This window comes from Panicum virgatum, chromosome 6N (assembly GCF_016808335.1).
Source record: "Panicum virgatum strain AP13 chromosome 6N, P.virgatum_v5, whole genome shotgun sequence".
Taxonomy (NCBI): Eukaryota; Viridiplantae; Streptophyta; class Magnoliopsida; order Poales; family Poaceae; genus Panicum; species Panicum virgatum.
Window position 1 is genome coordinate 12,117,036 of NC_053150.1, and position 24,763 is coordinate 12,141,798.

The 24,763-nt window shown below is 49.1% G+C and overlaps 1 long non-coding RNA gene and 1 pseudogene across 1 annotated transcript; both read right to left on the reverse strand.

Annotated features, from left to right (window-relative positions):
* Nucleotides 1-7,278: 7,278 nt before the first annotated feature.
* LOC120680291 lies at nt 7,279-9,960 on the reverse strand. Its single transcript, XR_005677573.1, has 3 exons — nt 9,501-9,960; nt 8,166-8,225; nt 7,279-7,457 (listed from the first exon to the last, which is right to left on the reverse strand). It is a non-coding gene; the product is annotated as an uncharacterized LOC120680291 (long non-coding RNA).
* An 8,980-nt stretch (nt 9,961-18,940) lies between these two features.
* Nucleotides 18,941-24,546, reverse strand: LOC120680022 (annotated as a pseudogene).
* Between the last annotated feature and the right edge of the window lie 217 nt (nt 24,547-24,763).

The window sequence follows — 24,763 nt, forward strand, 5'->3', positions numbered from 1 at the left end:
GATCTCACTCAAAAACACGATGAACACAGCAGGATTTAGAGTGGTTCGGGCCGCCGGAGCGTAATACCCTACGTCCACTGTGTGTTGTATTGCCTTCCCACGAGAGCGAGAGGGTTGCGAGAGCTTGAGTCTGTCTGGAGATGATCTTGTGCACAGTGAGCGCCTCCCTTTTATATCTCAAGGGGGCGCGTACACAGCTGTTGGGTCCCCGACAGGTGGGTCCAACGTCGTAGTATAAAATAACGTACTGTTCATACATTATAGCGTCACAGGCAAAGGAGATCTCTCCTCGGGCACGGATGCCCAGGTAGATGCTCTCGCAGAGAGATCATCTGCTGCTGAGTTGTGCTCGCGGGGAACGTGTTGCAGTTCCAAGGCGTCGAAGTCCTTCTCGAGCTTCCTCACATGTATGAGGTATGCCGCGAGCTGGGGATTGTTGCAGTTGCAATCCCCTCGGACCTGCTTGATGATTAGCTGGGAGTCCCCCTTCACCAGAAGCTGCCGGACCCCCAATGAGAGGGCTTGCGTCAGGCCAAAGATCAGAGCTTCGTACTCCGCCATGTTGTTGGTGGCCTTGAACTCAAGGTGCACCATGTACTTCAGCTGATCCCCGTTTGGGTCGATGAGGACCACACCAGCTCCGGCCCACTTCTCGCGGGCGGACCCGTCAAAGAAGAGTGTCCAGTGAGGCTCGGTGAAAACTGGTGTCCTGATTTCCGGCTCCGGGGGTCCAGCGTTGACGACCGGACCCCCAGAGTTGCTTGGGGAAGGAGTCCACTCCGCTATGAAATCAGCCAGGATTTGGCTCTTGACCGCATGGCGTGGCTGGAAGTCCAGTTGGAACTCTGCCAGCTCTGCTGCCCACTTGGCGATATTGCCTGTGGCGTTGGAGTTGTGCAGGATCGCTCTTAACGGGTAAGAGGACACTACAACAACTCGGTGTGCTTGAAAGTAGTGGCACAGTTTCCTGGACGCAATAAGTATTGCATAGATAAGCTTATGCGTCTCAATATACCTGGCATTTGCCTCGTGGAGGACTTCGCTGACGTAGTAGACTGGTTTTTGGACGGTCCGGACCCTAGTTACCGGGTCCAGCTCGCCCTTGTCCACCACATCAGGTCCCTGGCCCCCCAGCGGTTCTGGGTTCCCACTGGGACGAGGCTCCTCCGGACCCGCTTGTGCGGGATCCGGACCTTCAAGCTGGGGCGAGGCTGACGGGCCCCCGTGTCCGGGGTCCGGCTCACCATCCTTGGCCGGGAGGACCCTGGGGTTCCCCTGGCGGGCTTGCTCCGTCCTTTCGGCGACCAGCACCATGCTGACTGCCTCTGCAGACGCAGCAAGATACAGAAACAACGGCTCACCGGGTTCTGGAGCCACCAATATTGGCAGCGAGGTGAGGTGCTGCTTCAGCTCCTGGAAGGCCTGTTCAGCCTCTTCGGTCCAAGAAAATGGACCGGACCTCCTCAATAGCTTGAAGAAGGGAAGGGCCCTCTCGGCCAGCCTCGATATGAAGCGGCTAAGAGCAGCGAGAGACCCAGTAAGCTTCTGGACGTCCTTGATGCGGCCAGGAGGCCTCATTGCTTCGATCGCTTTGATCTTGGCTGGGTTTGCCTCGATGCCTCGATGTGAGACCAGGAAACCCAGCAGCTTCCCTGCTGAGACGCCGAAGATGCACTTTTCTGGGTTCAGCTTTGTGCGCGTGGCGCGGAGCCGGTCGAAGACGAGGGACAGGTCCTCCACTAGTGTTGACCCTACCTTAGTCTTGACTACAATGTCATCGACATAAACCTCAACAATATCTCTAATTAGATTACAGAAGGTTTTGCTCATAGCTCGTACAAATGTGGGTAAGGCATTCCTTAGACCATATGGCATGACAATGTAGCAATAAAGCCCATCTACCGTTACAAAGGCAGTATGCTTCCTATCCTCTCTAGACATCTGAATCTGGTGGAAACCAGAGTATGCATCTAGGAAAAAGACAAAAGGTCACACCCGGAGGTAGAGTCCACGATCTGATCGATACGCGGAAGAGGATAGGGGTCTCTTGGACATGCCTTGTTGAGGCTGGTGTAGTCGATGCACATTCGAAGCTTCCCGTTGGCCTTTGGGACGACGACCGGATTGGCCAACCACTCGGGGTGGTGGACCTCCTCGATGAAGCCGGCGTGTAGGAGCTTGTGGACTTCTTCACGGATGAAGTTCTGCCGCTCCACAGACTGCTTCCGAGGCTTTTGGCGCACCGGCGTGGCGTCGGGGTAGATCCTCAGATTGTGCTCGATCACTTCCCTGGGGATCCCGGGCATTTGTGACGGTTCCCAGGCGAACACGTCGACATTTGCCTGGAGGAAAGCGATGAGCGCGTCTTCCTATTTCTCCTCCAGGTTCCCCGCGATGCGGGTGGTCCTGGTGGAGTCCGCTCCAACCTGCACCGTCTTCACGGGAACATGGTCCGGATCGGACGGTTGGACCTTGGGAGCCTTTGCAGGCGCCTTGGGTTGCGAGGTGGACGGATCCTCCTCGGAACGTGCAGCCTCTGCCGCTAGAGCATGCAGTCTCTCAACTGCAGCAACGGCAGCGGTGCGGTCGCCCTGCACGGTGAGGACTCCGGCAGGGGAAGGCATCTTCAAGACCAAATACCCGTAATGAGCAATGGCCATGAAGCGGTAGAGTGCCGGTCGGCCTATGATGGCGTTGAACGGAAGGTTCACCTCCGCAACATCGAACAGAACGCTCTCTGTGCGGAAGTTCTCCTCGGTCCCGAACGTGACCGGCAATGTGATGCTCCCTAGAGGGAACACCGGGTGTGGGCCCACTCCGGAGAATGGGCGAGAGGGAGTCAGCTTGGACTCCGGAATCTGCAGCTGCTTGAACGCTGCATAGCTGATGACGTTGAGGCCAGCCCCACCGTCAATCAGCACGTGATAGAGCCTCACGTTGGATATGACAGGAGCGGTGACTAGAGGTAGTACACCAGCTCCGACCATATTCTCCGGGCAATCGGATGGCCCGAAAGAGATGGTGGTGTTCATCCACCTCTGGTGCGGCGCCGCCTTCGGGACCCCCGGCTTCACCGAAAGGACCTCCCGGCGAAGGGTCTTCACGTCCCGCCGGGAGACAAGCTCCCAGCTTCCGCCATACATTACGTACAGCTTCTTGCGGCGGTCGCCGTTGTCGGAATCGGAGTCGTCGTCGTGATAGACGCCCTTCAGCTCTCGAGCGGGGGATTGGTACCCCAGCTCCTTCTCCCCGGCCGCGGCCCCGCTGTCGGAGGCCTTCTCTTTGCCGGCCCGCTGGCGAGGAGGGGGTGAACCGTCCTTGGAGGATTGCTCACACCGCCCACTGACCCGCTTCGCGAGCTTTTGGATCTCGCGGCAGTCAGCGGCGTTGTGGCGAGCGGTGGGATGCACTGGGCATGAACCTCCGCTTCCACCTTGCGGGCGAGGGCGTTTACCATGTGCATTCTGGCCCCCAGCCGCTGCCGCCGCTGCCGGCGCCGCAGCTGGCGCTGCTGCTGCAACGACTGGTCCGCCAGAATGCGGCTCCCCGCGACCCCGGTTCTTGTTCTTCTTCTTCTTGCCACCGCCCTGAGCAGTAGCACTGGAGCCACCAGCCTTGGTGTCTCCGTCTTGGGGGGCTGAGTGCCATGCACGACCCTCAGCAGCCCTGGCACACTTGTCTGCCAGGGAGAAAAGCGTAGTGACGCTTTCCACCTCGTGCGTCGCCAGCTTCTTGAGCATCTTCTCATCACGCACCCCCTGGCGGAAAGCAATGATAATAGATGCATCTGAGATACGAGGAATGGTACCCCGTACCTTGGTGAAGCGCGAGATGAAGGCCCGGAGCGTTTCCCCGGGTTTTTGCCTCACGGTGTGAAGGTGTGCCTCCACACCATGCTGCTTGTATGCACTGGCGAAGTTCGCTGTGAACCTCGCACAGAGCTCTTCCCAGGACTGGATCGTCCCAGGTGTGAGGTTCATGAGCCAGGTCCGGGCTGGCCCAGACAAGGCTACATGAAAGTAGCTTGCCATGACGGCGCCGTTACCACCAGCCGCTGTGATGGCGGTAACGTATACCTACAGGAATTCCGACGGGTTAGTAGTACCGTCGTACTTTTCCGGCAGGTGGGGGCGGAACTTGGGTGGCCACGCCACGGCGCGGAGGTGCTCCGCAAGTGCAGCACAGCCCACCCCAGCCACTGGTGCGCCTGACTGCATCCGGGCGTTCACCGGAGGCCTGGGTGCCACCGCGTCCAGATCAATATTGAGGTTGCGACCCTCAATGTTGAGACGGCGCTCTCGCGCCCTCTCGACGGAGATGCGGGCATCCTCTCCCGCGCGCCGGCGGTTGAGCTCCGCCCGCAGGTCTTCTGTTCGTGCACCCCTCACGGTAGGGGAGCGCACGGATGCCGACGCACCGCCCTAACGCTGGTGGTAAGGTACCACTGCGTTGCCGGGCGGAGGTCGTTGCCCAGTCCTTGCAGAACTGGGGGAGGCCTGAGCCAGGTGGAGGAGACGGTCAACGTCGTCCCGCCACTGCTTCAGGGCGTCTGGCGAGGCTGCCTCAGCCGGGGGGTTGCGAAGCAACTCCCTAGCCGCTGCCAGCGCTCCGTCGCTCGCAGCCTGTGAGGGGGCCCTTGATGGGCGCCCTGACTCTTGCCGGCGAGCGGCGCGTGCCGCCGCCGACGGTGGCTGCTCCACGGGCACAGTTGCCCCTGGAGCAGGAACGCGAGAGGCATGTGGCGTGGAGGACGCCACACCCTCTGTCATCTCCACGTCGTCCACGCGAACCATGGGGACGAAGAAGGGATGAAATGCGACCAGCTAAATGCCCCTACCTGGCGCGCCAAATGTCGTGGTGCTGCAAACCACAGCCGGGTGGCCGAAGGCACCCGCCTAAGCCCAGAGGGTGTGTACTCGGGGGTTAGCTAGTCTTAGATCGATCTCACTCAAGAACACGATGAACACAGCAGGATTTAGAGTGGTTCGGGCTGCCGGAGCGTAATACCCTACGTCCACTGTGTGTTGTATTGCCTTCCCACGAGAGCGAGAGGGTTACGAGAGCTTGAGTCTGTCTGGAGATGATCTTGTGCACAGCGAGCGCCTCCCTTTTATATCTCAAGGGGGCGCGTACACAGCTGTTGGGTCCCCGACAGGTGGGTCCAACGTCGTAGTATAAAATAACGTATTGTTCATACATTATAGCGTCACAGGCAAAGGAGATCTCTCCTCTGGATTCCTTTGCCTGCTCCTGGAGTCCCTCATCCACCATGTCCTAGCACTGTCTTGTCGGGTCGGTGCCAGATGCAGCTAATGGCGCCGCCCACCACGTTGCTTAGGCAGGCGGTGTAGCTTGCGGCGTAGGCGGCATGATGGAAAAGTGTCGTGCCGTCGTATCTATTTAATGCAGCAGACGGGCACTGCGCGGGTGCGGTGCAGGCGGCTGAACTGTGCACCTTGGTAATACGCGGCGCACAGCGGTGCCTGACAAAAGCTGTCTCGCGTTCCGCGGCGGCAGAGCACGCCTTGTCCATCAGCATTAAATGCAGTGGGCGAGCGAGTCCTCCAGCGGAAGGCTCGCGCTCGAGCCCGCGCCTCCGGGCCACGTGGCGGCTCCGGACCCCTACGCGGTAAATGGGGGGTCCGGCGGGCGTAGGAGGTCCCGGACCCCTATGGGATCCGAGGTCTCGGCTGTCAGCTCGGATCTTCCCTTGCTTAGAGGCACGTGGCGTCTCCGGACCCATCCCCAGGCGGGGAACGGGTCCGGGGCCGTTGGCCTGGTGAGGGAAGAGCCTGGCCCGTGGGGCCTGGCTACTCCGTCCTTTCCACGCAGTTACGGATAACTACGCAGGTCCTGCCTTGCCGCAGTAAGAGTGGGTATCCCTGCTACAGGGTACCGACACATACCATAACCATTATTACTAATGATTTCCACAAGTTTTAGTGTTTATTTGCTTTCAGGAATGGCATATCCAAAGTTGACCTAAAACGGACACTGTTTGGACCGGAAGGCCCGAATCCAGTCGACCGGCATACTTTCTGTGGAATCTTGGATTGAGATTTTACCAAAGTCACATAGAGGGAGAATTCAAGCCATTCCAATAGGTTGGACCCAAATACATACAATTTGGACCCAGAAGGCTTGAACCCATATCCAAAGTGAAAGACAACCTGGGCCATGATTAGACACAAGATGTCCATCCCATCAAGGAGTGATCTATGGCCAGAGAGAAGCGTGTCGGTGCAACGGAGGATCGAAAGGCCTCCAGAGGCAGGCTGCCGGGCCCCAAGTAGGCCGCCCGGCCCAAAGATTGACGATCAAACCGCCTGAAGGACCGACCTCCAGAGATGATCAGGACCGTCCCACGGGAAGGCGGTGCCACATAGAGGCAGAGGTAGGCTGGCCGGCCTAGGCTAGGCCGCCCGACCCCACTTTCCAGCGTCCGATGCCCAACCTTTGCGTGGAAATCAAGCACCGCCTCTACAGTTGCTTACAACCAGCACTACCTGAAATAACTGCCGGAAACCGACCTTACACTACAAGAGATTTGATTTTAGGCGACGTTCCATTTGTCACAGAACGGATTATTTTCGTTATGTTTTGCATTTTGTGACGCCCAGGTGACGAAAATACATTCGTCGCCTAATGTGGGTCATAAAATGTATACTGTAACGAAAACATGTTTTTTGTCACAAATTTTATGACAATCCTTACGATGTCACTAATTTGTGACACTTGATTTTCGTCACTACCGAGCCCAAAAAACATCACAAAATCAATGCCATGACTGACTAAGCAAGTGCCACGAAGGGCAAAAAATGTCACAAAATTCTGTCCTCACATGACGTGGTGATAATTAGGATATGACGTGGCAAACCAATTGTGACAATTTGATTTGTCACAAAACTATAAATAGCCCAACAAAGCCCATGTAGTAAGCCCAACAAAACCCAATGAGATCTAGATTTTGCAAATTTACAATTGATCTCAAATTAAATGGGCCAAGCCCATCAAATGCATTGCATCCCAGTTTAATAGAAATAGAGAAATAGATTAATAATAATAGCAGGTACACAATACTCCCTCTTTCCACGTTTATAAGGCATACTAGAACATGGCACGGTCTTCCAAATAACACTTTGACCATTCATTTCTCAAATGTTATATCATTTATGGTTATAAACTTATAATCATGGTAAAGCATATTTGATGATGAATCTAACCATATAAAGTTAACATTATAAAAATAAAAAATTAATAGTCAAATTATTGGTCAAAGATAGAAAAGTTTGAATCTTGATATGCGTGTATGCCTTATAAATGGGGAAGGAGGGAGTAGCTTACATGTACATAACATTTATACATAACAAAAAGGCTACAATCAGCATTTATACATAACAAAAAGGCTATAATCAGCTAAACGCCATAAGTACGTATTAGTCCCTTGTCCTTCCAGCCTGCAGGTAAACAAGACAATCATGACCAGTAACTAGGATTCAACATGGTCTAATCAGAAGATGACAAGAACCATTGCTACTGGCCTACAACACTGAAGGCTTCCATGTCTAAAACTAATGTGTTTGGTTACATACCTACATGTTATGCTTACAGGCTTACAGCCATGTAAATCATCTAGAAGTTGTTTCTGAGAGAACTATGTATTGGCCAATCAGTTTAGACATAAATCAGCTAGAAGTTTATTTCTGAGAGAACAGAGCTAACAACAATCAATGCAGCAAGCAGATAGTTTGGCCATCACTCCTGGTGGAACTAATAAGCAGCAAGCATAGATGTACCTCTTATCATACTGACGTCAAAACCGTAATGAAGACAGAGTTCTACTCTAGAAGTACAAGCGTGCAAAAATTTAAGAGCATAAGTCCTTACTGGCAAGAGATTACATACACACTGATTTGCAAGTGAGATTATATAAATGCCAGGTGTACTTTAGTTAGCAACAACAAAACTGAATGAGCCTACCCCCTCACAAAAAAACAATCTGATTGAGGGACACGTATAGCCATTCAATATAAACAACTTACTGTCTCCAGAAACTAAGTATTGTGACATCATCAAATAATTCAAATCTAATGAAGCATGTATCTCAAACTTTAGACAACAGATGAATTGAGCATGAGATAGTGTAGAGGAGCAAGCAGGCATACCTTCCCTCATCCTCCAGAGGGTTAGTGCACTCCAAAGAGATAGTGCAGAGGAACAATTCCCTGTTCCAGTATATTAAAATTAACCAAACTGCAAATAGAACTATCTAAAATAGAACAAAAATAATAAGTGTATAGAATTATAAAGAAAGTGTACAGAAACATATACATCAAAAGGGTAGCTTAAGCTAGCTAACATATTACACCATTTCCCTACTAAACGTATAGGCCGCACAACTAGTGGAAATCTAAACTCAAGGCAATTAATAAATGTGGAACAAATTTACATATGCAATAGTAAACCATGATATGGAACAAATTTATCTTACTATTGAGTGACATCTCAATTAACTATCTAGTCAATATTCAAAATACAGCAAGGCAGATTAACATATCCCAAATTCAGTGAAGTATGTAACAATCACACAATTCATTAGTGACAGACAGCAAGGCAGATTAACATATCCCAAATTCAGTGAAGAATGTAACACTCATCCCTAGCGCCAGCCTGGAACCCAAGAATCAGTGACCATAACAAGCTAAAAACTAAACCTCATGCTAAGAACTTCTCCAACGAAACTAAGATTCTAGGACGGATGGCACAAACTCGAGCTACAGAATGGCTTCCAACTCAGACAACTAGTCATGCGTTGAAGATTAAGCTAGTACTAAAAATCGCTGCCACAATCAACCATCCCGAAGAATGAAAATGGCTGAAATATTGCATGGGCGTGGATCATATGTTCTGCAATGTGCTATCTAAAAGTGAGACAGGCACGTTCAGTAGGATGAGTGTTTCCTGCTGCTTTTCTGGTTTCAGTATGGATGATGAGTGTTTCCTGCTGAATTATCGTTTGTGATTGACTGATAGTGCTGGGTTATCACTGGTTGATGTGCTAACATGTGGGGAACCTTGACTACGAACAATGTAACAGGGTCCAATTGCAACACATAATGGGCCAGGGCCTTGTACCTGGAACTCTAAAAAAAGACTATCACAGTCAAATTACATAATGAAAGAAAGCAATACTGAGAATCTGAGATCGCAAGTTACTAGTATGCCTGCTGCAAATCTATATGAACTACCCAAATAAATTCAGCTCGAACCATAGAGATTAAGGCAGGCAAAGCTAGAACAACAAGCAGATAGGGCAGCAACAAACTTTATCCTACAAATATTAACCGAGGTTACACATTGATGTGATACTCTATGGATAGTAACTCAGACTAGCAAGCTCTTGGAAAATTAAATTTGGCACAATAGCAGCGACCAGCAAGTTTAATTAGATACAAATACGAGGCGGGAAGAGATCTAATAGAAGAAAATTAGCCCATTACCTGGAAACGGGGGGAGAGAGAACCCGAGGAGGAGATCATGAACGGTGGTGGCGGAGTTCTACGCATCAGAGGCAGATCTTGGTGGCGAGCATGTTGACACGTTGCTGCTGAGGTCGAGATTGCCCTCGTCGGCCGTCGCCGCCTCGATCTGGTCGAAATGGAATCGACAAATCCAGCTGGAGGCGTCCCCCCCCCCTGCGTTCACCCTTCTCCCTTCTCTGTTGGGCGGCGGAGGAGGAATCCGGCGGCCACGGCGTGGGGGAACTCGCGGCGGCGCACCTGGAGGCCTCGGCGCAGCGGCGGCCGCGCGGGCGACGCTGTGCGCGGGGCTAGGCGGCGGCCGAGCAAGGAGGCAGCGGCCGAGGGCGAGGCAGGCGGTGGCTCCGCTGCGCGCAGGCGACGGCGGCTTGGAGCAGGGAGGCTGCGCGCGGGCGGCCGCGCAGCGACGGCGCTGCGCGCGGCGGCGCTGGGCGAACGGTAGCGCCCCGAGGCGGCTGCGCGCGAGGCGGCGGGCGCCGCTCGGCTGAGGAGAGCGGCGCTAGAGGAAGTGGCAAGGGAGGAGCGGTGGCTGGGCACAGGGAGGCTGGCGGCGACACACGCAGGAAGGGAGGCGGCGTACAGGAAGAAGGAAGAAGGGCAAGGGGAGTGGCGGCTGCGGAAGTGAAGGAAACAGGGGTGGCTAGGGCTCGGCTTTTGGTCTAAAATGGCCGTGCTGGGCTCGTGGGCCGGATCGGGCCAAGGCGAAACGGGCTGGGCCGCGCAGAACAGCAACAGCAGGCTGAGATGGCCAGTTGGGCTGGTTGGGTTTGATGGCAATTCGTGCTAGGGTTTGGATTGGGTATGTGTTGCGGATCGGATCTGGGTATGTTTTGAATTTGAATTTATCTTCGTTCCGTTAAATTAGCATTTGAATTTAAATTTGATGGGTGCACACCGAATTTAAATTCCTAATAATTTCACCCAATGAAGATAAATCCAAATTCGAATAGAATAAACAAGGTAGAGTCGATAAAATTCGAATAACTCCAAATCACACTAGCATTTTATTATTCCTTTTTTAAAATTTTAATTACTAAGAAATTTAGAAAAGGTAAAAATCACCATTAAGTGAGATAATATAGCATTAACATAGAAAATTTTAAAATTCACGATTTTCAACTTTTTTAACATTCCGAAAAAATCTGGGATGTTACACCCGAGGAGTCGGGTGGCCGGGGACGCGCGCTGTAGAGGGCAGAGGAACCAACCAGAGGTGGGAGAAGACCTTGACAGGTGGGACCCATTTGTTAGTGATAGGCGAGAGAGAGAGAATGGTGGATTGGGCTGGCGTGGGTGAGCTGAGCTGAGAAGCAGCTGGGCCATACAGGGCACGTGTGGAAAAGGAGGGGAGAATAGAGTATTTTAGGTTTTCGGATTTTATGACGAATCAATGTTGTCAATTTGTCATAAAATTGTGACGTCTGTAGATTAGCTTTCATGATGACATAAAGTTTGTCATAATTTAGAACAGTAATCGTTAGCGCGAGGCGGAAGTCAGTAACTCGATAGTTTAGGCGTGGTGCCTCGGCTTGGTTAGTTATCCCGGGTTGTTTTCCACCCCATGGTACCGTAGTGGTAGGCAGGAAGTGGTGACAGTCTTGTCCGTCCTTAGTAGTCCACCATGTTCGAGTGCTTTCATAGCAGTAGTTGCAGAATGACGTCGGGCTCCCTTCTCATCCCATTCTGAGCCCTTCTCTTAGGCCGCCGAAGCAGATCAAGTTAGTAGTCTATCAAGTTATCTTAGTAATTAGGATTCTATCTGAAGATAAGCCCTCTACCCTCGTACCCCTGCTCCTTGGCAGTCCGGCTGAATTACTCCAGACCACTAGTCGAAGCTTATCGTTCCTTGGATTCAATATCCCAAGCATACTCTCTGGTGAAAGCTACAATCAGTCTCTGTGCGCTTGCGGAGTAATTCGTTTAGGCTAAGGAGTGCCAACACTCGCTCAACTAGAGTTGCTCTTCGTGGCTCCCGCGGGATGAGCACAATATCCCTCACAATCACTTCTCCAGAGCACCGCACAATCTTCTTGCGGGCTTCACGACGGAGACACACCACCATGCCGTCTAGGAGGTGGCAATCTCCAAGAGTAACAAGCACCACAGGCTTGCAACTCGATCACCTAGTGCCAAACTCTTGCAATCTCTTAATGCAACGCACTAGAATCACTCACTCGCAATCAGATCACACTCTTTGGAAACACAAGTGAGTTGGAGGGCTCTCAAGCACTCTCACACAATAACACCAAGTCCCCAAGGTGCTCAACCTCTCAAATGGCCGGCCACCATCTCTATTTATAGAGGGAAGCCCCAAACAAGCCGTTACACTCAAATCCCGTGAAAACAGAGTTTTCGTGGACAGTCCGTCTCACAGGGCCTGGACGGTCCACCATTTCAAATCCAATGGCTATATCCTCAATAAATGCTTCTCGAAGTAGACCGTTACAACCCAGGCGGATGCTCCACCTCACAAATGGCGGACGGTCCACCATTCATTTGGACACCCAAAACAGAAACACCAAGTTTATGCGCCTGTTTCATGTTTTAATGGCGGAAGGTCCACTCCCAGGGGCCGGGCAGTCCGCAGTTCACTTTTGCTCCCCACATAGAACCAAACCAGTTCTGTATAATCTCAAACATCATACCGGCGGACCGTCCGCGGCCCTAGTGCGGACCGTCCGCAGCTCAACTTTCAGTACAGCCGAGACTCGGTAAAACGGCCATAACTTTTAGTTCCGATGTCCAAATTAGGTGATCTTGGACTCTATGAAAAAATTACTCAGAGGACAACACATCCCAACTAAATAAATGATCCAAAACAAACTGGATCAACCCAGAATTCCATTCCAATATCCAACCCATAGTTAGGAACACAACAAAAACCATTTTTCCAAAGCATGCCAACTCCAAATGATCTCCCACGGGATGATCAACATCATTAAGCCTTAGTTAGCATTTTCAAATCATTTTTTTGTAAAACTTTCAATGCCGCTCGATCCTTGCAATGTATGCAAAGTTAGCTCGCTCAAGTGGCACTAAATGACTGATATGCAAACAAGTTTACCCCTCTTGATAGTACGGCCATCTATCCTAAATCCGGTCATGCACTTCTCTGCGCATCCTTTGACTGGTGAAATGAAATGCTCTACAAGTCATACCTTTGCCTTACGCATTCTATTTCATCTTCTCAAATGTTGATGCCACACAAGCACCAACCTTCATCAAGCCTTTTGATCATTATTATGAGGCAACTCTTGGCTTGATCTTCTTTGAATGATATGATCTACTTCATATCATCATGTGACCTTATTGGTTCATCGATCTCAACTTAGCTTCACCGTTGCATTGGTCCATCGGCACCAAGTCTTTGCTCAAGCTTGCCCGCCACATGCGGTTTGTCGCTTCAAAGCCTCCAACTTGCCCTTCACACTTGCAACCGGTCCATCGACGCAAAGTCTTGTCTTGATCTCCTCCATCTAGCCACATGAATCCATGTCATGTCTCATATGCAATGAGTTCTTTCATCACACTATATGAGCATAGCATCAACACTTAGTCATTTCTCCTCCATGGCACATGTTTCTCATACTAGTGTCTTTGTGTGGACTAATCACATGTGTATCTTAACATGAACAATTATTATTCCACCTAAGTTGTCACTCAATTACCAAAACCAAACAAGGGTCTTTCACAGGGACCCTCCCTGATCGGCCAGCACAGGTCCTGTCGCCCCTGCCTTGACCTGTCGGCCTCCAGGTGTTCGACCAGAGCCAGCAGAGGCGTTCGACACAGAGCCAGCAGCTACGGAGCTAGACCATTCTGTTGTTTCTCCATGACTGCTAGGAAATCGCTTTTGCAAAAAGAATTGGATTCGTCATCTTCCGATGATGATGACGATTATTTCATCTTGTCAACAGCTCGAATTGTGCAACCTTTTGCCAATGAAAAAGGAAGATGGGGAGGTTCTATCCATGGCCATCAAGTTTTGTATAGAGATCGAGAAGGCGGCCATGGAAGGTTGTTTCAAGATTATTCAGCCAATGATCCGACGTGCCCCCCACATTTATTCAGTCGAAGGTTCATGCACATTCACCTGTGTTTGGTTGAAAATATCTAGCTAATTCTTGTATGTGTTATTTATTTTGATTTGTTTTCTGTAGGTATAGGATGAATAGGGAGCTTTTCTTATGCATAATGAATGCGGTAGAATCATATGATGACTACTTTGTGCAAAAATGGAATGCCGCTAATGTAGCTGGACTGAGTGGCTTCCAAAAAGTTACTGCAGCATTCCGTATGCTTACTTATGGAGTTCCAGCTAATGCAGCAGATGAGTATGTTCGCATTGGAGAAAGTATAGTACTTGAGAGCCTACGGAGGTTTGTGGCTGCAGTAGTTGATATTTTTGAAGATAGATACCTGAGATCACCTAATGAAGCTAGCACGGCACGCTTACTTGCGCTCAGGGAACAAAGAGGGTTTCCTGGTATGCTAGGATCCATAGACGGTAAGCATTGGGCATGGAAGAATTGTCCAGTAGCTTTGCAGGGTGAATACAAAGGGCATGTTGAGAAGCCTACTATTATTTTAGTGGCCGTTGCTTCTCAAGATCTATGGATATGGCATGCCTTCTTCGATATGTTTGGTTCGCATAATGATATCAATGTCCTGCATCGGTCTCATCTGTTTGCGAACCTCGCAGAGGGTACAACTCCTGAGGTGAACTATAGCATTAATGGGCATGATTACACATTGGGATATTATTTAGCTGATGGTATATACCCATCATGGGTTACTTTTGTTAAGTCTATCTCTCAGCCAATGGGAAATAAGAAAAATATTTTGCAAAAGCACAGGAAGCTGCAAGGAAGGATGTAGAAATAGGCCTGGGCATTCGGGCTACCCGAAAATTTTGGGTCGGGTTTTTTGGGTTTTCTAAATTTCGGGTTTTGAAAACTCAAACCCGAATTTTGCTCAAAATAAACAAAACCCGACATTTCGGGTTCGGGTTCGGGTTTACCCGAACAACCCGAACTGCCGCTGCTCGAGCTCAACGCCGTCCTTCCTGCGTGCGATGCGGCCAGGCGTTAGCGACCGCCCCTCCTGCTCTCCTAGCATGTGGCGGAGGAGGCGCTCTCGGACTCGGCCGCCGCGCCGCCGAAGGCTCGAAGCCCCACCCGCCGCCGCCGCCAGCAGGACTACGGGAGCCGGGAGCAGAAGCTGATGTTGCAGAGGAGGCGGATCTGGCGGCGCATACTCGAGCTCCTGGCCTCCAGAGCTACGGGAGCCGACCAGAGCGGAAGCTGGGGCCGCGGAATAGGTGGATCCGGCGCACAGACTCGAGCTCCTGCCTCCTGGGCTCCTGCTCTGGCGGGCTGGCAGCGCATGGGAGCCGCGGTGGCCGGTGGAGTCGTGATGCAAGGGTGGTGCTGCGGTGGCCGCGTCCGTGAGCAAGCGCTGAGCAGCGTGAGGCGATGACCAGCGTGGGGCGTGGGGGGCTGGCTCCTGGCGGCTGAGGGCTGGGGATTGGAGTGCGAGGGGTGGTGTGGGGGCTGGGAGGTGGGCAGCTAGGGTTAGGAAACTGGAACGGCTTGGTGGGTTGGGCTGGAATGGCTTGGTGGGCTGGACTGAGTTAAATTATTTGGGTTGGGCTGTTATTCGGGTTTTTCGAGTAGTTCGGGTACCGTGGGTTAAAACCCAAATTACCCATAATAATTTCGGATACCGTGAGTTGAAACCCGAATTAGTTTTCGGGTTTTTCGGGCTCGGGTTTTTTTGGTTCGGGCTCGGGTTTTTCGGGTTCGGGGTTCGGGTTTCGGGTATTATGCCCAGCCATATGTAGAAAGAGGTTTTGGAGTTCTTCAATCAAGGTTCGCCATTGTTCGAGGGCCAAGTCGTGTGTGGGACAGAGAGACTCTAGGAAACATCATGAAAGCGTGTGTCATTATGCACAATATGATCATCGAGGATGACGGAGCCGTTGACCCTGATGAGGCCTTCGAGTACGGTGGACAAAATGTGGAGCCTTCTCATGAGAGTAATCGAACCATCGAGGAATTTATTGATGCACACAAAAGGATTAGAGACAACGAAACCCATCACCAATTAAAAGAAGACCTCATCAAGCACGTGTGGCAGAATTTTCCGGATAAATATTAATATCTTTAGAATATTTTGTTACTAATAGTTCGATGAATTGCTTCTGTAATAAAGCACTATTTTATTCAGTGATGAAGCACTATTTTATTAACTTGTACTAATGCAGTAGCTAGCAAGAACTCTTGATCAACGTGCATGTTCTGATGGATCAAGCTTGCAACACAGCGCAATTGCTTCTCTCTTAACTGATTATATTGAACCAAATCAATTAAAAATCTAATATGAGCTGATCACAAATCACAATCGCACAAGTGCAAACAGATAACGATTTAGTATGTGAAAACAGAGAATCCAAATGGACAAGTGCATCTGAATTCAAACAAAATGATATTAAGCTATTTCTAATTAGAGAGGCGACGAGCAACGATCTTTGCTTGCATAATCTCATAGTACTGCAGGTGCATCGGGGTCAATAAGGATAAGGTCATGCCCATTGACATAACCTTGTCTTCCTTCTCCATGAGGTCCGCCTCCACCTTTTTCTCCTCTAAAGATAGATGATTTTTCACTAGCTCTATTGCAGCCAAGTATCTTTCCTCTTTCTTCTTTTCTTTCTCCCCGTCAAAAGCCTCCTTCTTTGCCCACATCTTGTCAAAAAGCCTCCATACAAGCCTCACCACCTCCTTCTTCTGACCGGGCGGCCTCTTTTCTGCATCTTCTTGTACAAGTGCACCTTCTACTTGTGCTTGCACAGGTGCATCGTCATTTCTTGTGCTACAGTCTGTTGCCTTGAAGTGGACTGTGTGTGCACCTTTTGCTTCTTGTTTTTGTTCCTCTTATCTTGCTCGGCCAGCTCCCTCCTCTTTGCCTTCCACTTGTCTTCATCATTCAACTTGTTCCACTAGTGGATTAGAGTGAATGACTTGTTCTCTTGGTCTAATCCCTTGTACATCTCTGCTGCATCAGATATCTAAAATGAATATAAATACTTGTCAATGTGATTGTCTTACCATACGAATGAAATGGAAAAAAAATAATAGAAATACAATTATCTTGTCCTGACTGGTTGCATCACTTTGATTCCTACGCTCTATTGCTTCATAGCATCCTTGGAGTGGTCTTGTTATCCTCAAAGTAAGCATGAATCCTACTCCAAAAAGTTCCTTTAGATTGATTAGCTTAATGCACAGGATCTTTGCCCACATTAAGCCAAGCAGAGACCACCACTAAATCCTCCTTCGGGTCAAAACTTTTTGACCTCTTCGAGTTTGACATTGAACTGCGAGGGTGTGAAGCAACAGCACCGCCTTCCATATCAATTTCTTGTACTTCAATAGCCGTCTCCTCAATTTGCTGGGTCTCATTTGTCAAAAGAAAATTTGGATCCTCCAAACCAGAAATATCTTGATTTTGTCCAAAACAAATCATTGGACATTTGATCCATCCTACCAAAAAAAATATTAAATCATCATTGTCGAAACCTATGTACAGTGCAATGAAAAATACATGCAACCATTATCCTTTTTAACAAATAAAAGTTCTATTTGTATTGATAAAATAAAATTCTCATCACTCATACAATATTTTTTCTTTGCAGTATATGTGGGAACAGAAGTTTCAGAAAGTATCAAAGGCGCAAATTCCAGCAGCTAGCCGGCCGCAGCCAGCAGGCCGATCATGGCACAGCCGAAAACAGGGCTCCACAACCATGGCGCAGAGCGCCAGGGGGCTAGGGCGCCAGGGGCAGGGCAGGCCAGGGTGCAGGGCGTAGGGGCAGGGGCAGGGGCGCCAGGGCCTAGGTGCGCAGGGAGAGCAGGCGCATGGCGGGGACGCGCAGGGAGCCAGGGGCAGGGGCGCAGGGGGCAGCAGGTGCATGGTGAGGTGCAGGGCGGTCACAGCACGGCGGCCGATCGTACCTGACGACGACGGCGGACGATGGCGCAAAGGAAGCCGGTGCCGGAAAAAAAATGCCCGCGGGGAGCCGATCGGGAGTGACGAGAGCGTGCGTACTTTTATATGCACAAAGATGCCAATATGCCAATTGTTAGGAGATGAGAAATTAGAATAGGATACTATTGGAGACTGTTTTTTTTTCCTTTTTTTCCAAAAAAATAAAGATGAGGAAGAGGGATAAGGAACTGTTGGAGATGCCCTTAGGTATCTTGTATTCTAATGTGAATTCGCTGTCAGTAGTATGCATTAATTTCATTCTTGCTTATGTTTATGCTAGTTGTTTTGTGTTAGTTTAGATGCTTTATTCCTGAATCATGGATATTTAGATTGATACATTAGTTATTATGAATGTGTTCATTTAAAATTCCAGTGGTTATAATTATGTAAGTTGTACTTATTTTGGGTGTAATTTCCTACATTAATTGTTTCTATATATCTGTTTCTTTTTTCTGTTATGCCATTTTGCCATCTGCATTTTGTAGGATTACATACTGCCCCCAAAATTATGAATGTTTGTAATTCGTAGAATATTGAGTAATTTGTCTTTCTGGATTTCTTAAATTAAATCAGAAAATTTTGCACTTTCTGCTTTTTATTTCTTCTTTTGTTTTTCATTATGAATCGTGTTGTCCAATATTTTTATGAGACTTATTCTCAGTTATAATTACTTTTCTAGTTATTGTTCTCTAAACTTACAGTTCATGTTGCAGTGTAATTTCCTTCTCTAAATGCATTTCCTTCTTGTTCGTTGATCTATGATCTGACGGTTATAAATTTTCATGTGATACCGTGTCTTGTTTCACTCGAATTTTTCTGATCGTTCTTTTGGGTGAAACCCAAGGTCTAATTCCTCGAGTGATGGATTCCTCCAAATCACTCGAGTTAGCAAAAAAAAAACATAGCACGGTTCATGGTAACGAGCAAATCATCCACAATCGCTAGCAAACCAATGCACTAATGCGAAGGTGCATTATTTGAACATAGCCAACGTACACGGTAATGAATAGGTACCGGTGCTACTTATCTCCGTCATCGCTACAACATCACTGACACGAAATATTAGATACTGCTCATCATATATCTGAGACAAGCAGCAGCTAGCAGCAGAGCTGCTGCCAATGCCAGAAGGGATCATCTCACTCGGAGGCTCGGAGCTCTTGAGGGTGTTGCTGATGTCGATGACGAAGCGGTACCTGACGTCGGCCTTGGCGAGGCGCTCCATGGCCGTGTTCACGCACTCCGCTCCTACCACCTCGATGTCCGCCGTCACGCCGTGCTTCGCCGCGACGTCGATCATCTCCTGCGTGTCCCTCATGCCGCCGATGCAGCTCCCCGCCAAGGTCTTGTTCTTTTTTTTTTGCACGCCCAGGATTAGTTACTTGACAGTTTCAGAAGGCTCATTGAGTACACAAGAATAAACTGATGCAAAACCAACGGCATTCTTGCTCGATCCAGGTACCCTGTTTAAACTGATGCAAATTGAACTTCTCATGGAACGAACAAACAGTCTGATTCCGCGAGGAGGATCGTCTTACCCATGATGAGATCAAACGGCGGCATCTCCAGCGGCTTCACGGGGCAGGCCGACCATGATCATCTTGCCGTCTGAAGGCGACGAAAGAGGTGCTGGAGGATTTGGATAAAATCAGGAAACGCTTCTTATGGGCGGACGGCACCGAATTGACCGGGGGAAAATGCAAAGTCAACTGGACGAAATCGTGCATGTCCAAAGAACTAGGGGGGCTGGGAGTCCTCAATTTTGAAAAGTTCGCTCGTGCTTTACGTCTACGATGGCTCTTGCATGACTGGGTATCACCAAACAAACCATGGGTCTCCATGGAGCTTCCTTGTGATGAGACTGACCGCCTCGTATTTGCCGCCTGCACCACTATCCGAATTGGTAACGGCTGAAAGGCAAGCTTCTGGAAGTCAAGCTGGGTCCAAGGGAGGCGACCTAAGGACATCGCACCCCTGCTATATGCCAAATCTAAAAAGAAGAATCGTGTAGTTGTTGACGCCTTACATGATAATAACTGGATCAGAGATCTTGATCATAGGACGGGGTTCACTGTTCAACACTTCATCCAATTCACAATCCAGTGGAACCTCATACGTAACGTCCACTTGCTTGACAACCAGGATGACAGCATCACTTGGAAGCTCACGGCCTCAGGAGTTTATACTGCAGCATCGGCCTATAGGGCACAATTCCTGGGCTGTACAAAGGCACCTAGAATCTGCTCTATCTGGAAGACCTGGGCGCTGCCCAAAGAAAAGTTCTTCACCTGGCTCATTACACAAGATCGCGTCTGGACCTCAGACAGGCTGGCTCGACGTGGCTGGGACCATAGCCCTTCTTGCCCACTATGCAGAGCAACAGTTGAGACATCGCACCACCTCATGTCCGAATGCCGATACACCAGAAGAATTTGGGACCAAGTAGCTACATGGGTGGTGCTGCCAGGCTTACGCCCTTCCAACTGGAAGCCAAGTAGCAACACTTTGGAATGGTGGACCAACGTCACGGCAAACCCATCCACGCCGCGGAAGGCAGTGCAAGCGCTAACCATGCTTGTTATTTGGGAGATCTGGAAGGAGAGAAATGCTAGAATTTTCCAACATAGGGAGTCAAGCGCGCTCTCCCTCTTTGCGAAAATAAAGAATGAGGCAGCGGCTTTGATTCAAGCTGGGGCTGCACACCTTGAGTCGTTTTTAGCGCGTCAATAATTCAGGCACAGAAAACCTCTTTTGAACTTCTCCGGTTAGCCGGACTTGTAACCTCTCTTCTTTATCAATGAAATAAGCACTATCTCGTGCTTGTTCGTTCAAAAAAAAATGATCATCTTGCCGTTGGGTTTCAGCAGACCCATGTAAGGGGCCATGGACATGTTGGCGGACACCGTGTTGATGATGCCATCCATGGCGGCAGCCGCAACCTGCCAAAAAAGAAATACCAACATTGCACAGTGAGTGGGAAAACCATGATCCTACCATTACCATTGTTCAGTTCAATTTGGAACAGTTAAAAGTAGTTAGTATTGCGATCTCTGGCATGATAGATATACTCCCTCCGTATTGGTAAAAGAAGTCGTTTAGGACAGCGACACGGTCTCCAAAACACAACTTTGATCTCTTATTTTTTTAAAAATATTTATAGAAAAGTGATATACGTAAACTTTTATGAAAGTATTTTTCAAGACAAATCTATTCATATAATTTTCACATTTGTAAACTCAACAACTTAAAAGTTATTGATGATTTATATTCCCAATATTTGACCCAAATCTTGTCCAAAATGACTTCCTTTACCAATACGGAGGGAGTATACCTTCATTTCGTCGGCGTTCGTGCTGACGATGAATGCATCTGCGCCCAGCCGCTCCAGGGCCTCCTGCTTCTTCGCCGGCGACGTGCTGATCACGGTCACTTCATCCTGAACGCCTTGGCGAACTTCACCGCGACGTGGCCGAGCCCTCCCAGGCCAAGAACGCCGACGTGCTTCCCGGGCGCGTTCAGGCCGTGGTACTTCATGGGGCTGTACACGGTGATGCCCGCGCACAGCAGCGGCGCGCCCTGGTCCAGCGGCATGGCGTCGGGGAACCGGACCACGAACCGCTCGTGGACCACCACGCTCCTCGAGTACCCACCGTAGGTGACGGTGCCGTCGGGGTCGACGGAGTTGTAGGTGAAGATGATGCTCCGGCAGTGGTTCTCGAAGCCCTCGTCGCAGCGGTCGCAGGACTGGCACGAGTTCACCATGCAGCCCACGCCGACGCGGTCGCCGGCCTTGAACTTGGTCACGTTCTTGCCCACCTCCGTCACCACTCTGGCGATCTCGTGACTGCCACCATTCATGAACCATGGAAGAGGAACAGTTCTTTCATCAGCATGTTCACATAAATTCAAATAACATTCATGTAAAGTAAGTAGTGAGGAACAAACTAAAACAAGGCATGTTAAAAGTCACGTACCCAGGGACCACGGGGTACATGGCGTTATTCCACTCGTTCTCGATGATGTGCAGGTCAGAGTGACAGATTCCACAGTACAGAATCTTTATCGCTACATCAGCACATATAAATTGACAGTATGATCCGGTACTGCAAGACAGCATGTTCATAGCAGATTCATTCATCTATACTATAAACCAACCATTGGTAATATATTCGAGCAATATATAATCGAATTATTATGCGGGCAAGTTGCTATCCTTTTCCAACTAATTAATTAATTCATGTGGTTAAATCAAAGTTTTGAATGACTACTCAAGTATAAAAGGCAGTAAACTTAGCAAACACACTGTTTTTTTTCTTTCATCAAATAGACAGTGCTATAAAAGCATCTCCCAACTTGTAGCACAGAGAGAAATAAAATTTGAAAGGCTAGTCCCGAAAGGACTGGAAATTCTGGATCCACCAGAGCCACCTACTGTGGCCGACTGGGCCAGTGCTAGGGATGGAAACGGTAAGGAAATATAAAAATGGATATCCGAAAATATCCGAGATATCCGAATTCGTATCCGTGCGAATCCGATCTGTTTCCATCCTAAGAGATGGAAATTGGAATGAAACACAAATATGGTTATCCGAGATATCCGAATCCGTATCCGTGCGAATCCGATCCGTTTCCATCCTTGGCCAGTGTTGTCTATGATTGTGACATCCATTGTGCTTTATTTTGAAGGTAACAATCAACAATGATAGGTGCTAGGACCATCTACAAATAAAGTTTCAAACCTTGCATTGTTCCCAAACACTATTGGCTTGCATGGATCAACTCCAACCTTGCATTGTCTGCTAAAATAAAGTTTCAAAAATATTTCCCCCAAAGCATTACCTCGGTAAAATATATGGTGGCTAGAAATCATTTTGAAATAAGATGAAATATGCTAAATTTTTTTGTCAACCTAAGAAGTCTAAAATTCAGTTTCTCCACTTATAGCAGTACCTTCTTTAGTTACAAACTGTACATTCACATGAAACACTACCATAAACAGAAACAAAGCTACTATATAGTTTGTTCTTTATTAGTGAATAAACTGTATACACAGCAGTGTCTTTCTTTCTTTAGTGAAGAAACTGTATATCCACACAAATCTCTACAATAACCGAACAAGTGAATAAATGTGATTTTTGTGTTTATCCAATCAGATATGGAATTAGCTAATTACTCTTGACATTGGCCACCAAACAACAGTAACCGGCTGAAACCGACATCAAATGCCCTGGCCAAGCAAAGGTCGACAACAAAGCAGAGGCATAGTTCCTATCAAAAAGAAAAAAACAAAAGAAATAACCGAGGCATAGAGACACGAGCATGTAGAAAAAGGTACATATAGGTTGCACAGGGACCTAGCCTGTGAGTCTGACGGCCACAAATCACATCGACTTGACCCAAGCCACTACTGCACGTAGATGCTGCTTCACTTTATATGGACAGCCGTACCTTAGCTTGGCCATGTTTGGTTAGGTTTCGATGATTTTTTTTTCTTTAACCACTAATTAGAAGTATTAAATAAAATCTAATTACAAAACCATTTGCAGAACTCTTGGATAAATTTGCGAGATGAATCTAATGAGATCTTTGACCACGCGATTAGAAGGATACTGTAGTATTACTGTAGCAAATCATGAATTAATTACCATCATTAAATTCGTCGCGTCAAACTGCACTCATATGTGAAAAATTTTTGCAAATAGACTTCATTTAGTATTCCATGCATACAAAATTCCTTCATGAAAATTTTTTTGATGGAAAGAACCAAACATGTGTGTAGAAAATTAAAAGCATATTGGCAGCCTATTGCAATACAAATTCGTGTGCCACAAGTACATAAGGTTGTTTTTAGCCTTGGCACTGTCCGATGTAAAAATTGGACAATAACGCAACTTGGAAACGTGCTAGTAAACTTCCAAACACAAGTGAATCTCCTGTCACCATTTTCATGGGTTCAGTAGTACTATTGCGAGGCGTAACAACAATAATGTTTAGATGGTACTACCATGCATGCAGTAAGCTGTCATCGGACCGATGAGTTTGTTTTCAAGTTTCAAGCAAGACACACAAAGATCCAAAAACTTAACACCAGAGCATGTGGCGTCTCGCCAATCGTCGTGCAAAAGATGCGACCTGTTTTGGGGATAGATTATTCCACGGAGGCATGCACGCACGCACGTGCGCCCGGCTCCGTACCGTGGCCATCGGATCCGACGGCTCGCAGCGCCGCCGCCGCCGCCGCCACCGCCGCTGGGGCGCACAGCCGGGCGGCCGTGACCCGAGCCACCGCGGCCGAGCTGGCCCTAGGTAGATAGGGCGCGCGCGCGGTTAGGGGGCCGTTTAGTTTCCAAAAATTTCCACTTTTCCTTTAAACACATGTATGAAGCACTAAATGTAATTAAATAATAAAACTAATTACACAGTTTGGATGTACACGACGAGACGAATCTTTTAAGCCTAATTATTGTATGATTAGCCATAAGTGCTACAGTAACCCGTATGTTCTAATGATACGGTCAAAGATCTCAAAAGATTCGTCTCGCGGTTTCCAAGTGAGTTCTGAAATTAGTTTTTTAATTAGTGTCCGAAAAGCCCTCCCGACATCTAGTCAAACAGTCAATTTGACATCCAAAAATTTACACCCTGAGAACTAAACGGCCCCTGGATCGATGTGGCCGGCGGCTGGCCCTCCAAGGGTAACAAGGTCCAGGCATGGGGAGCGCCAGCCGCCAGCCGCCAGCGCCACTTCTAGGAGGGTGTGCCGCGCGCGTCGTCATACCTGCGAGTGATGGTGAGCGGCGCGAGGTGGCCGGACGCGTCGCGCGCCGCCAGCGCCGCCGTGGGAGCCATATATGGGTCGTCGCCGGTCGATGGGATCCGGGCGGGATTAAACTAAAATTAGGATCCGGCCGGCCTGGCACGTGATGCTTGGAGAGAATCGCTAGTCGCGTGCTCAGAGTGTTTGGGGAGGCCAGGGAGAAGAGAGAGTGGGCCACGCTTTATAGCCAGCTGGTGGCGAGAGCCCTGGAACGCCGGAGGCGTGTCCAGGTCCCTGCCCGTGTGTTGTGGTGTGGGGTTGTGGGCCGAGGGCACTGCAACAGGCGAAGGCGCGGGATGGTTCGGCTCGGTGCGTCGCCGGCTCTGCGTTACTGCTGCAGCTGCGTCGTCTCCGGCTC